This window comes from Emys orbicularis, chromosome 1 (genome assembly GCF_028017835.1).
Source record: "Emys orbicularis isolate rEmyOrb1 chromosome 1, rEmyOrb1.hap1, whole genome shotgun sequence".
In the NCBI taxonomy this organism is placed as follows: domain Eukaryota; kingdom Metazoa; phylum Chordata; order Testudines; family Emydidae; genus Emys; species Emys orbicularis.
Window position 1 is genome coordinate 300,325,086 of NC_088683.1, and position 14,078 is coordinate 300,339,163.

Consider the following 14,078-nt stretch of genomic DNA (forward strand, 5'->3'; position numbering starts at 1 on the left):
CCTCAACTAGTTTACAGATGCATGATTCAGCTACCAAACTACCAATGCTCTTGGTTAAATATGACTTCCTGAACTGGAACAGAGCATCACTGTTTATCGAGAGACTGTCTCAGGCACATAGGGAAGAACTTACGGCTTTGGTGGTTTGGGGGCAATTGGTAGCTTTCACCTCCCTACAAGCAGCCGTAGACACCTTGGACATGGCAGCACGTTCCATGGCAAACTTGATTGCTTTGCTCAGGGCATCTTGGTAGCACTCACCAGGTATTCCAAAGAAAGTTCAAACAACAGTCAAGGACCTACCCTTGGAACAGTGATCTTTTCAATACCCATACTCGCTAGGCTCTGCATATATTAAAGGACTATTGAGCCACCTTATGCTCTGTGGGGATGTACACCCCCGGCCACCTAGAGAATACCACACCGACCTCAGAATTATCCCAGGCAGAGGCAATTCTACTACTACTACTATGGCCCACAAAGATAATCAGAGCCTCCAAGGAAGAGGCAGAGGTTCTAGAGAAGGCCCAGTGCCTCTTCCTCTTCCACACACCCTACATTAACTTCTATCATCAGGTGAGGCAGTGCTGTTGAGAGCCACATAGAACAGAAGGATCTATTTTCTTGTTTCCCCTTTTGGAATTTTGTTTTTGAGGCCCAGAACTGGATAACCTCAGTGGGGCCTGGAGATGTTGAACAAAGAATATTCTATCAATTTCTTTCCTATCCCCTCACCCTCCTCCATCACTCTTCTGGGGCCTTTCTCATAAGATATTGCTAAGAAAGGGGGTAGACTTTGTTCTGCATCTTGGAGCAGTGGGGAGAAGTACCTCTGGAGTTCTAGGGCAGCGCGGGGTTTACTCTTATTATTTCCTAGTTCCAAAGAAGAAAAGAGGTTGGTGTTCAATTCTATACAGTTGAATAACAAATTCATCTATCATTTCAATTTCACGATGCTTGATTCTAGCCTCTATAATCCCTACCTTGGATCTTCAAGACTGCTTGCAAAATGCCTATTTCCATATAGCAGTTCACTTGGGCCCTTGGAAATACCTCAGACTTCTCATGGGAAAGTCTCATTATCAATACAGGTGCTTCCCTTCAGACACTCCACAGCTCAAAGTGTATTCATCAAGTTTCTGGTAGTCATGGCAGCTCACTAAATAGACAAGATTTACAGATTTATCCATATCTCAGTGACTGGCCTCTTCACGGATGGTTGCTTTGATAAGTAAACAATCCTCTACAAATAAACTTTGGAGCTTTTCACTACTCTAGGTCTCAGAGCCAACAGACAAAAAACCACTCTTACTTCATCTCCAAGCATAAAGTAAATAGGCGCAGTATTAGACTCCACAGTAGTGAAGTCCTACCTACCAAAGGACAAGTTCCTCACTATTCACTTCACCAGTCAACTTCAGGATCACCCAAATACATCTGTTAGGGTGTATTTTAGACATATGGGACAAATGACTTTATGCACCTAGGGGAAGTAGTTTGACAGAGTTCACCGTCCCTCCATGAAAGGGTATTTGAGATAAGCGTATCTAACAGGCAGACACCACATGGATAGGTTGGTCACACTTCCTCATAGAGTCGTCTTTCCCATTAGTTTGATGGAAGGACTGTATGCAGTGGAGTACCCTCACTACCTCTGGTAACGGATGCATCTACTCTTGGATGGGGAATTTATCTGGGTCACCTGCAGACACAAGGGTTTTGGTCTCCCCAAGAAATGAATCTGCATATAAATATCCTGGAGCTAAGCGCAATTCACCTAGCATGCACAGTATTCCTGCCCAGGCTTCAAGTGACCACAGTCTAAGTACCGACAGAGAATACTACAGCAATGTATGACATCAACAAGCAGGTGGAACATGCCCATCGCCACTCTGAGAAAGCAATCCAGCTGTGTGACTAGTGCATCAGCGATCAGATCATACTGTTGGCCCTACATCTTCCAAGTTTGCAGAACACCTTAATAGACAATATTCTGACAATCCTGAGTGGTCATTCAAAGCTTCAGTATTAGGAGACATCTGTCACAAATGGCATTTCTCAATTGGTTGATTTAGTCACTTATTCTTTGGAAATCAGAACTCCTGTTCTCTCCCTGGATGTCTGGACCCTGATTGTCACAGACAGCGGAGGACAGACCACTTTGTCATGGATCAAAACAATGTTTTGCTCCAGAGGAGGATTCAATCACGGATCTTTGTTGGACGTCAAGCTCATGTAGGCTTACCCACCTACTTCACTAATACCAAGGATCCTGAGAAAACTCAGACACGATTCAGCCCAGATGATGATGATTGCCCCAGCATGGCCCAGGCATTTATGATACTCGGACCTCATGATCCTGTCAACTCAGTCCCCAGTCATGTGTCCAGCTCAGACTGATGTGCTCATGCAAACCAAAGCTCATATTCTACCCCCGACCCTCCCAGGGACACAGCATTGCAGCACCTCACAAACTAGATGCTGACAGGGTGATGGCCACAGACAGAACCTGTTCCACAGAAGTTCAGATCATTCTGACTTGTAGTAGAAAGGACTCCACTGGACTGACTTATGCATCAAAATAAAAGAGGACAGTCTGGGGTATGCAGACGCACTTGTTACCATTAGGGACCCCAGTAGCCATTATTTTAGATTACTTGCTGCCCTGAGGAATTTGGGACTTTCCATTCACTTCATGAGAGTCTACTTGGCAGCTGTTTTGGCTCATCATCCTTTCACAGAGGATCACACAGTCTTGCACCTCACAGCTAAGCCACTTCACCAGAGCACAAATGGCTTCCATAGCTTCCCTAAGAGGTGTTCCAATCTCAGAGATTTGTGGAGCAGTTCACATCCGTACCCTGCACAATTTGTTGATAGAGGGCTCCAGATCTGACACCTGCTTTGGCAGAGATGTCCTACAGTCATTGTTTCATTATTCTGAACACACACCTTGTGGACATGAGCTCACTGCTTACGGATTACCAGAAGTAGAATGCATGTGGACAGTCACTTTCCCTACAGTAACTTGGATGCACAATATAAAAATCTGAACAGAATAGAAGGATTAGGCACTCCTGCAGATAGGTTTCCTGAAACATAGGTCCTTCATAGGTGTGGAGGTCTAGGACCTATGAGGAATTAGAAAACTTCTAGGTGGTTCCAAAAGTCTGGAACTCCTAATTGGTAGGATTGCTGATTGGGATTTAATGGAAGATCTGTGGTTAAAACCTCTGCACTTCTTTTGAAAATCTGAACAAGTATACTTTGTGTAAATACAACTGGAGACACTCTGAAGTTGGGTAAAGCATTCCCTTTCCTGGTTAGTACTATCCAAGAGATTTTGAGAAGAGGAAAGGCAATCTTTTGGGTGATTCAGGATTTTGGATCTCTAATCTGATGGACAATAACCTCTAGAGTTGCCAGAGTGCAAGAAACAAGTGATGCAGAGTAGAAGACAAAATTTTCACTCTGATTATACTCCAAGCACTCACGACACCACGGTCTAGGATTTGGAGATACCAGTTTCCAGGCAACAAAATCATGATTCTCAGTAACAATCTCAAGAGTATGGAGGAAAGGTGGAGAGGGGGCCTTTTCAAGGGCTTGAAGAGTCTGCCTGTGGAAGACTCCCACAAAAACTCAGTTGGGGAAGCAGAGGAGATCCCTGAGTAGTGACCAGAAACGAGATAGCTCTGTTCCAAATGACCTGCTGCAGCCAATAATAATAATCTTGCATCTGGTAGGTTACAGAGGGCTCCGGGGAACACCCTTTGCTGGGACACTGCAGAGAGAAGAGCAGTTTACTTTAATAATGTGCCACCCAAAGTATCATTGAGAGGACAGGATTTGAAAGGTCCATCCCCCAGCCACCTGAGAGGTCTGAACGGGTAGAAACGAGAATGCTGAATTCCTATGCCCTAGGTCTTTTTATCTGATATGAGGTCTACCTTATTTTGAATGTACCAATGTATATTTAGGAGCTGACACTTGACAGTCATACAGACACATCATGCATAGAAGATGGAAAGATCAATGTTTTTATCAAAGAAGGTTATTAATTATTTTCATTACAGTTCCAGTTTATCTGTGAAGCCATTAAACTAACTCCCATTTTGATTTGTCTTTTCATTGTCAATACTAAAATTAGACAATACCTTAGAGCACAGAATCCAAGTGTGACAAAGCAGCTCTGGAAATCAAGAAGGTTTTGTTTTGTTTTAATGTGCAGTCTGTAAACTCTCTTCTGTATTGTGCATATTGTCTAAGTGAAAGCTAATTTGCATCAGAGAGGCCTGTTAAGCATAAAAAAAAAAAAGAATGTGCATTCCCTATAAGAACAATATGAAGGAACGTGCCAGTAGCAGATATTTCTCAGATAGTCTCTTTGGGTATCCTGCAAAAAATGATCCGAGAGTAATGATCAGAATACCTCTTTTGCTTTGTGTAACAATAATCAGTCTATTGGCCATTGCTCTTATGTGGATCATGACGTAAAACTTGGGCAATGCAGGAGGGATTTAAGGATTGGTGGGAGAGGGGGGGAGAAAAAAAAGCCCTATGGTAGCAGTCTGCTATTTATTCTTCGAAGAAATGCTCACTCTTCCTATGCATTGTTGCTTGCCTGATTAGAAAGCCTGTAAAGAACATGGATTCCTTGAGAAAACAATTAGAAGTACTTGAGGCTGCTATGTATGTTACTATTCAGCTTTGTGTTTACTTGCTTAACTATGTCTTATGTAATATACAGTTGAAAGAACCTCCCATTGTGTACATTTCAATAGACTAAATGGGCCCAGAGAGTCAAAGGTCTTAACATTACCCTGCCGCTGCGCAACACTAAATAGTTAAACAAGGTTTCTTGGGGGTTTCTAGTACAGAGACCTCAACCTGGTTAGTTCTATGGCAACAAGCACCATTCAAAATCTTTTTAATTTTTTTTTAAAGAACAAATAGTTAAAGCATTTGAAATGTGAAGTATAAAGTAAGGATTTCATTTTAACAGTGTCACTTATTTCCTTTCCCTTTAGCTATAGATAGTTTTTATAAAGAAAAAAATTGTCTGACAGTCTCCTACGTAATCATATTCTTTTTGTGGGAAAAGAAAATGTTAGTTGAGATGGGCTGGGGCTGTTGAAGCCCCATCCTGTTTCCTAGAAGACAAAACAAGACACAAACACAGAAAACAGAAGGGAAAATAATAAGATAGAAACCACATTCCTCCTATCCACCAAACTAGTTATCCTGTCAAAGAAGGAAATCAAGCTGGTTTGGCATGATATGTTTATGGTAAATCCATGCTGGCTGCTAGTGGTTACCCCTTCTTTCTCCAGATATTTGCAAATTGAATGTTTTATACATTTCTCTAGTAGCTTTCCAGGTATTGAAGTCAGACTGACTGGTCTGTAGTTACCAGGCTCCTCCTTTTTAAAGATGGCCACTACGTTAGCCCTTTTCCAGTCTCCTGGGACCTCTCCTGTCACCCATGAGTTTGCAAATATTATTGCCAGTGGCTCTAAGATTTCTTCAGCTAATTCCTTCAGTACCCTCAGGTGAATAGCATCAGGACCCGCTGATTTGAATTCATTCAAACTGGTCAGAAGATTTCTTACATGTTCTTTACTTATCCCAATCTGCATCCCTTCCCCTTTGTCTGTTGTAACTAGTCGTCTGATCACATTATTTTTTTGTGAGAAGACTGAAGCAAAGTAGGCATAGAGCAGCTCTGCCTTCCTGTCATCTTCCATTACCAGCTCACCACCTCCATTGAGCAGCACACCCACACCATTCTTGATCTTTTTTTTTTTTTTGTCTGACATATTTGAAGAACCCTTGTTCTTGTTGTCTCCAACATTCCTTGACAGTATAGTAAAGGTAGATTGGCCATTGAAAATGGTGAGGTATAACTTTTAGAACATTGATCAATTTTCAGGTGAATAACATGAGGAAAGTGGGTGTGACTGAATTTTAAATTATGTTTAGTAGCTCTGGGCATTGTAGGGATTTGGAAGAGCTGTTGCCATGTGAGAGGTAAATGCAGATGCAGTTTCTACATATGAAATGAGGTGCAGGAAACTGGCAGGGGGAGAAGTGTAGGACTGAGTCACTTCTTGGGGGAAATTGCAGAAGGTCAGTCAAAGTTTTACTGCTTTTGTAGGGAAAATTGTGCAGCTCATCTATTGTCACCAAGGCAGCTTGCTGTGTATATATACTTTAACTACATATCATGGATAAGAACATAAGAAAGGCTATACTGAGCCAGACAAAGGTCCATCTAGCCCAGTATCCTGTCTTCCGACAGTGGTCAATGCCAAGTGCCCCAGAGTGAATGAACAGAACAGGTAATCATCAAGTGATCCATCCCCTGTTGCCCATTCCCAGCTTCCGGCAAACAGAGGCTAGGAACACCATCCCTGCCCATCTTGGTTAATAACCATTGATAGACCTGTCCTCCATGAACTTACCTAGTTCTTTTTTGAACCCTGTTATAGTCTTGGCCTTCACAACATACTCTGGCAAGGACTTCCACAGGTTGTGCGCTATGTGAAAAAATACTTCCTTTTGTTTGTTTTAAACATGCTGCCTATTAATTTAATTTGGTGACCCCATGTGTTATGAGAAGGAGGAACTAACACTTCCTTATTTATTTTCTCCACACCAGTCATGATTTTATAGACCTCTATCATATCCCTGCCTTAGTCATCTCTTTTCCAAGCTGAAAAGTCCCAATCTTATTAATCTCTCTTCACACAGAAGCTGTTCCATACCCCCTAATAATTTTTGTTGCCCTTTTCTGAATCTTTTCCGGTTCCAATGCATCTTTTTTTGAGATGGGGTGACCACATCTGCATGCAGTATTCAAGATGTGCGCATACTATGGATTTATATAGAAGCAATATATTTTCTGTCTTATCTATCCCTTTCTTAATGATTCCCAACATTCTGTTCGCTTTTTTGACTGCCTTTGCACATTGAGGGGATGTTTTCAGAGAAGTATCCACAATGACTGCAAGATCTCTTTTTTTTTTTTTTTTTTTTTTGAGTGGTAACAGCTAATTTGGACATCTCCCCCCCCCCCCCCCATTTTATATATATATATAGTTGGGATTATGTTTTCCAATGTACATTACTTTGCATTTATCAACACTGAATTTCATCTGCCATTGTGTTGCCCAATTACCCAGTTTTGTAAGATCCTTTTGTAGCTCTTCACAGTCTGCTTGGGACTTAACTATCTTGAGGAGTTTTGTATCAACTGCAAATTTTGCCACTTGACTGTTACCCCTTTTCCCAGATCATTTATGAATATGTTGAATAGGACTGGTCCCAGTACAGACCCCTGGAAGACATCACTATTTACCTCTCTTCTTTCTGAAAACGGACCATATTTACCTACCCTTCATTTCCTATCTTTTATCCAGAGGACCGTCCCTCTTATCCCATGATAGTTTACTTTGCTTAAGAGCCTTTGGTGAGGGAACTTGTCAAAGACTTTCTGAAAATCTAAGTATACTATATCCACTGGATCCTCCATGTGCACATGCTTGTTGACCCCCCCCCCCCATCAAAGAATTCTAGTAGATTGGTGAGGTATGATTTCCATTTACAAAATCCATGTTGACTTTTCCCCAACAAATTTTGTTCAGCTATTGGCCTGACAATTTTGTTCTTTACTATAGTTTCAACCAGCTTGCGTCTCCTGAAGTCAGGCTTACCGACCTGTAATTGCCGAGCTCACCTCTGGAGCCCTTTTTAAAAACTGTTGTCACATTAGCTATCCTCCCGTCATTTGGTACAGAAGTTGATTTAAATGATAGGTTACGAAGTAGTTAGTAGTTCTGCAATTTCACATTTGAGTTCCTTCAGAACTCCTGGGTATCTGTGGATCACAGATGATATCTGTTGATCGGAGAGAATAAATAAGAGTATCTTAATGTATGATTCTGAAAATTCAATCTAGAGTTTGTGAATGTAATTTTGCACTTGTGATTGTATATTGTTAAATAATAAACCTGATTCCAGATGGTTTAAAGGGTATTGTACAAAGCTTTGTTGGCTTATATAATCAGTTCCTGCCTTGTAGACTTCTGTCACATCACTCTCGTGCTCTTCTTTCCCCACTCCAGTTGGTCCAAATGACAGTGCTGTCATTTTTTTCCCCTCACCCAGTGATCTGATCCTGATGCCTCTTTTCTTTTTAATCCCTCCACAGACTCCCCTTGTTTATCATGCAAAGATCAAATGTCTTTTCCTTACCTGTACGCATGACAACTCCATTCCAGCCTATATCTTGGAATTTATTATGTCCACCAAACCCCTCAGTTATGCCCATTATTGGAGCATTGATTCCCTCACTAATTTTTCTTCCACACTCTTCTCCATTCTTATTTCCACTCACTTTCAGTTTGCTAAGCCTTCACCCCTTTTCCTTGGTCATGTATCTCCTTTATGACTCACCTATTCCAAAATTCACATAAGAAATGAGCCTGTACTTCTACAAAATATAAATAATAATAATAATAATAATAAAAAAACTTGCTATCTAGCTCCCTCCTCCAGTGCGCCCTTTCTTCTTGAACTATTGGAATGTGCTTCTGTAAATACACACATGAATAACTTTTCACCAAATACTTCCATTTAACTGAATGTTAATACCCACTTGAGTAAACTTACTAATATTTGTAAGTGTTCACAGAATCTGTACCACGAGACTGTAAATTATTGGAGTAGGGACTATTTGTGTTATAGTTCAGTGCCAAGAAGAGTGTGTTTGATTATATTAATAATTTAAAAAACTCCTTACCTTAAAACCTGGCTTAGTATATAAAAATGTTCAAGCTTGGAAGTTATAAATAAGTTCTTCTTTCCATATGTCTGTATGCATAATTGCTATTGACACTAGGCATTATTATGTAGAGGAAAACAAACCCCAGAGTGTATGTATCTGTCATGTAATGTTAGGTTTTTCAAAAGCTTTTAATAAAAAAAAAAACTTTGTTTCAACCTCTTGAATAAATCTGCATTTCATTAAAATCGAAAAATTATTTCTTCCCTTCGTTTAAAAAAAAAACATAAATGTAACAGATACATACAAAAGCAGAAAATTAAAATGTAAAGCTGGCAGTTTTTTCTTTTTCTTTCTTTTTTTTTTTTTAAATCAACAACATAAGAACGTAGTTCAACATTTTAAAGCTGAGGTGCGTAAAGTAATGCACCTAAATCCATATTTAAACACCCAAATAAGTGGCCTGATTTTCAAAGATTCTGAACATTCAGACCTTCCATTGATTTCAGTATTATCAGTGAAAATGTTACGAAGAATTGTTTTTGTACATAGAGGAGGCAGGGATTCATCCTATTGTGTAGGGACACCATCAAAGTTTTGAAATAGGCAGCATACAGCTAAACTGTGTTACAAATTATACTACAGTGAAGAATGCTCTCATGTATTAGGTTGCTCACATATATATTTTTTTCAAGTGATTCCTGGCTCAGGGCAAGATGTACCGTGTTTCAAAGTTAGGTATAACTCAAAATGGATTTTCTCTGCAACATTTAACCACTATTTTATTCTGTGCTTTTTGATCGTTTTCCTTAAAGGTACAAAGATAGTGTTTACTTTCCACCTTTACTGAAGGAAATCCTTCATGTACTCTTATCATAGCTTCTCATATATCTAGTGGTCTTAGCCAAGCTTAGCACATAAAACAGTTCACTAAACCTAGGTGATTCCTATAGGTTAGGCAAATTTGCTTCTACTAATTAAGGAGATTCTACTGATCTCTTGACATTCCTAGTTTTGCCAACACAGACAATTTAAAAGTTGTACAGCTCACTAAGTGTGTGTGTGTCTCTCTCTCTCTCTGGTACAGATCAAACGGCTCTTTTTTTAAGAGGAGTCTCAAGTTTTCCTTCTTTTCAGAAGTAAGGTATCACTAGGAGTCATGTTATATTGAGTGGACAGATTTGCTGTGTGGTAGTGATCAAGGCAGATGGCGTCCACTAGAAAAAAACATGTTTATTTCCGTCTATACTTAACTGATACCATTTTACTTATAGTCTTCTAGGAAAATTGAAGAAATAAACTTAACTAAGTCCTGTCTTTATTTGGGATTTAATTTATCTTAAAATCTCCATAAAAGAATAGAATTTCAAGAATCTAATTTACATTGTAAGACTTAGCATAGATTTAATTGATTTTGTTTATTGAAGGCTGTTATGACATCTCTGTGTAACTTGATCATACAAAATTATTGTGAAATATTTTTGCTTCATAATAGAATAGAATTTGGGGGGATCTACTAGACCACATGTGGTATGAGGAATAATAGGCAATTGCATGAGTGTTTTAAAATAATAATGTCCTTGATTTCATTTGTCTCATTTATGCCAAACTGAACAACAGCTTCTTTCAGAGAAGTTACAGTTCACTGGCACAAGCAGATAGAACACACATGGAGTATAATATATGGTCACTAAGACAAATCAGTCATATTGTTATAATAATGATACTTAGTTATTCTATACATTCACAAAGCTCTTTCCAAAGGTGGGTAAGCAAAATTATCCCCTCTTTACAGAATGAGTACTTGTTGGAAATGGAGGTTAATTGAGTTGCCTAAAGTAACACTGAGACTCGGAGGCAGAGTTTGTAATTAAACCTGGCTTTCCTGACTTTCATACTTTGTCCACTGGTCCCTATACTCAAATTGTTCTGGGCCAGATAGGTACCATAGAAATATCTAAGAGAGATAACAGAATCAGAGAAACTTGCTTTTCATTGTTTAATAAATAACTTGCAGTAGGATATGTAACAGCTATATGAGTGGTGCATAATCTAAAAACTATGCAGCTTTTAGTAAATTGATTCCAGAAATCCGAAAAGTCTAGAGAAAATATTTTGTTATATTTAAAAAAAAAAAAAAAGGACACATTCTGATTTACAGATCTAATATACCTGAGGTGGACTTTTAAGAATAAAGACTCAGGGTTCTGAGCAATCCAGGAAATGCAGTAATCCCCTAGAAATGGTCTGTAAATAATCTCTGTTAAGAAAGCAAAGAAGTAAATTAAAAATGAAATTGTATCAGAGAGGTAACAAACTTTTTTTTTTTTTTTGGCTTCACATTAACATAGGTCATGAACCACTTATAGTCCACAGAGCCCTGGCGGGTTCTACAGAATGAAACATTTTAATAACCAAGTAGTAGGGGCTTTGGGGATTGGAAGAGGAATTGGTCCATAAGAGGCTCTTTCTCTGCTAAAGTGGCCAACATAAAAGCTGGAGAAACGTTGCAGTATAACTTAATGAAATACAGAATTATACTGTTGTTTCTGAGAAAAAAAATGATGGGTATCAATCCTGTCATAAAACAGTTGTCATCAGTTTCCAGGTAAAATTACCCCAGTGAGGAGACGTACCTCATTATTAGTGGTTAGGGTCTAAATACTAGATAGTAGGCCCACATGAAAAACGTGGGGGCTGATCTGTTATAATTTATGAATACTCTGTGTGACCAAGTCTTAGGAAATGTTTACTGTCTGACTATCCTGAAAATATATTCTCCTCAATATATGGTTCACTCTATATGCATCCGAAGAAGTGGGTTGTAGCCCACGAAAGCTTATGCTCTAATAAATTTGTTAGTCTCTAAGGTGCCACAAGTACTCCTGTTATTTATCCTGAAAAAGTGTAGTGTATGCATAGATGGTTTAATTTAATAGCAGGACTTTAAAAAAAAAAAAAAGGGGGGGGGGGGAGGTAACACAATGGTTTCAGATAAGACCTTCAGGAAAATAGGTCACGGAGGTTAAGAAACTCTATCTGTGCTGTTAGCTGAGAAGGTGCTAATTCCAAGCTCAGATGAAAATTACACAGCAGTTCTACTAAGGCTGGGAACTAACAGGTCAAAAGGACATGAAACACTAAACCCTCTCTAGAGGGAGGGGATGGTTATCAGTGAACTGCTTGCGAGGAGCAGACTGAGACAGAGACAGGCCCAGCTAGAGGGTCTGAAGCAGTTGGTCTCGCTAAGATTCTTCCAGAGGGATGGTAAAATATTTGTGTATAGAGTATTTAGTGTGTTAAAAACCTTTTCCTCTTGTGCTTTACTGTTCCTACTGTTAAGATTAAACAATATTTTCTTTTAAGAAAGCTGTCCAGTCACTGTATTAACCACTGGTTCCAGTTGCCAAAGGGGAAGTCTTGCAGGTGCTGAGCCCAGCTGGACATGCTGTAAGGTGGATTGATTTAAATCATAACAGTTTGTTCTTCAAGTAGATGCAGCTGTGTATTCCAGTTAGGTATGTGCATGCACAGCACACCAGAGCCAGAGAACTTTGCCTAGCAATACCCATGGGGTATCCATGCCTATATGAGGTGGTGCCACCCCGACTCCCCTCAGTTTCTTGTTACCACCCATGACTGGGGTCAGAGTTCTGTGTGGTTCTTAAAAATCTCAATTCCTCAAAAATTCTTTGTCTTCATTGTTCTAGTTGTATATCATTAGTACCCTCAGTGTTAGTTTATGTGAGTATTTTTCCCTGGTGATGCCCTCACCAGGGTTCAAACATTGTCTGTCTTGTGGGGTTGCTACCCCCAACAACTGCTTTCACACAAGATGCTTGCAATGCTTAGGTGAGATGGTGTTTGGTTTGTAAATCATTCACAAAACAGATTCAGGTGGCTCAGACCTTCGCCTGAAGCAGCACCTGCTTCATCAGGCCATGAGGCCTGCTTCAGTACTGAGGCCTGTGTTGGATTGGAGGTCCATCTCAGTGAGTGGTGCCAGCTCATGCTCCGCAGCCGCCAGCTCTCCAAAGAGGCGCAGAAGCTGCTTTCCTTCAAGAGAGCCAAAGTAAAGGTCTCAAGACCAATCATAACCACACCAGGCCTTGTGGAGAATTTTTCCTCCTCCAGGAAGAATACGGCTGCTGCCAGCACATAGGATGGAGAGGGTCCTTCCAACCACTACCCAGTACCACCTATGGATGCAAGAGATCCTGTACTGCAGACTTGGATGCTGGCACCAACTATATCCACGTCAGTGGAATATCAGGTGGCAGCAAACCTCCTCTGCCTTTCCGTCTTGAGCTCTCATTTGATCCAGGACTTCACCAGGGCTATGCATCCAGAGCCTCACTGGCTCCACCTTTATCCCAGAATCCTGAGACTTCTCGGCATCCAGGTCAAGATCAGCACTCTTCCCACAGTTGGGACAGGAGCCCCTGACGTGGTGCCTATTGGCTGCCAATGTCTTACCCTTATGCTCTATGAAACTTATGGGATGCTCCTCAATTATGGAGGTCAAACTCTTCATCTCGCTCTAAGACAAGGTCACCAGAAACTGAGTGGCTGGGGCTGTCAACCCACAGCAAGTTCAGGCACCAGTTTTCCTCCATCTTGCAGAGCCTCCAGAATTGTCCCTGTTCAGGACCAGGCGCCATCACTAGCATAGTTAACTGCCTCTTCATTGATCCTGGACAGTTTGGCTTCCTGCCTTTCAGTGCCTGAGAACTTGAAGGCTTGCCAGGACCTTTTGCAGCACCTAGCTACTTTCCTGGGAATCCAGGTGGAGACTACCCAAGAGTTGTTGACCATCCTGCAGCCATCTGCATTTGGGAGAGTGGCCCTTCCTTTAACATTGCACTCCTAGAGCCTATAAAGGTTATTTGGAGCACTACTACAAAGGGTTTCGAGAAGCGTTACTTTGTCCTGATGCAGGGTTTGAGTAGCTTTACTCGCACCCGTGTCCTAATTCACTGATCATAATTGCAGTGAATGACAGAGCTTGACAGGGCAGATTTAAGTCCACTGACAAGGACAAGGATGGACTTAGTGGGTAGAAAGATCTACACCTCTTCCTCCCTGCAAATGTGGATTCAGAAACAAGTAGGAACTGTTGTCCAAATATGATTTTGTAAATTGAATGACTAAATTTACAGACCATCTGCCTGAAACCTCCAGGGAGGAATTTCAGATGTGTTTCTGAAGGCTGCTTGATGGCAAAATGTCACTGCAGTTTGCTCTAGATGTGACAGATACTTTGGCTAGAGTGTTGGCTTCAGTGATGACCATA

At 40.5% G+C, this 14,078-nt stretch overlaps 1 protein-coding gene across 1 annotated transcript in view; it reads left to right on the forward strand.

The window, feature by feature from the left end:
* Positions 1-14,078, forward strand: part of DIAPH3 (diaphanous related formin 3) — a 437,750-nt gene that overhangs the window by 240,121 nt on the left and 183,551 nt on the right. The window lies entirely within an intron of this gene.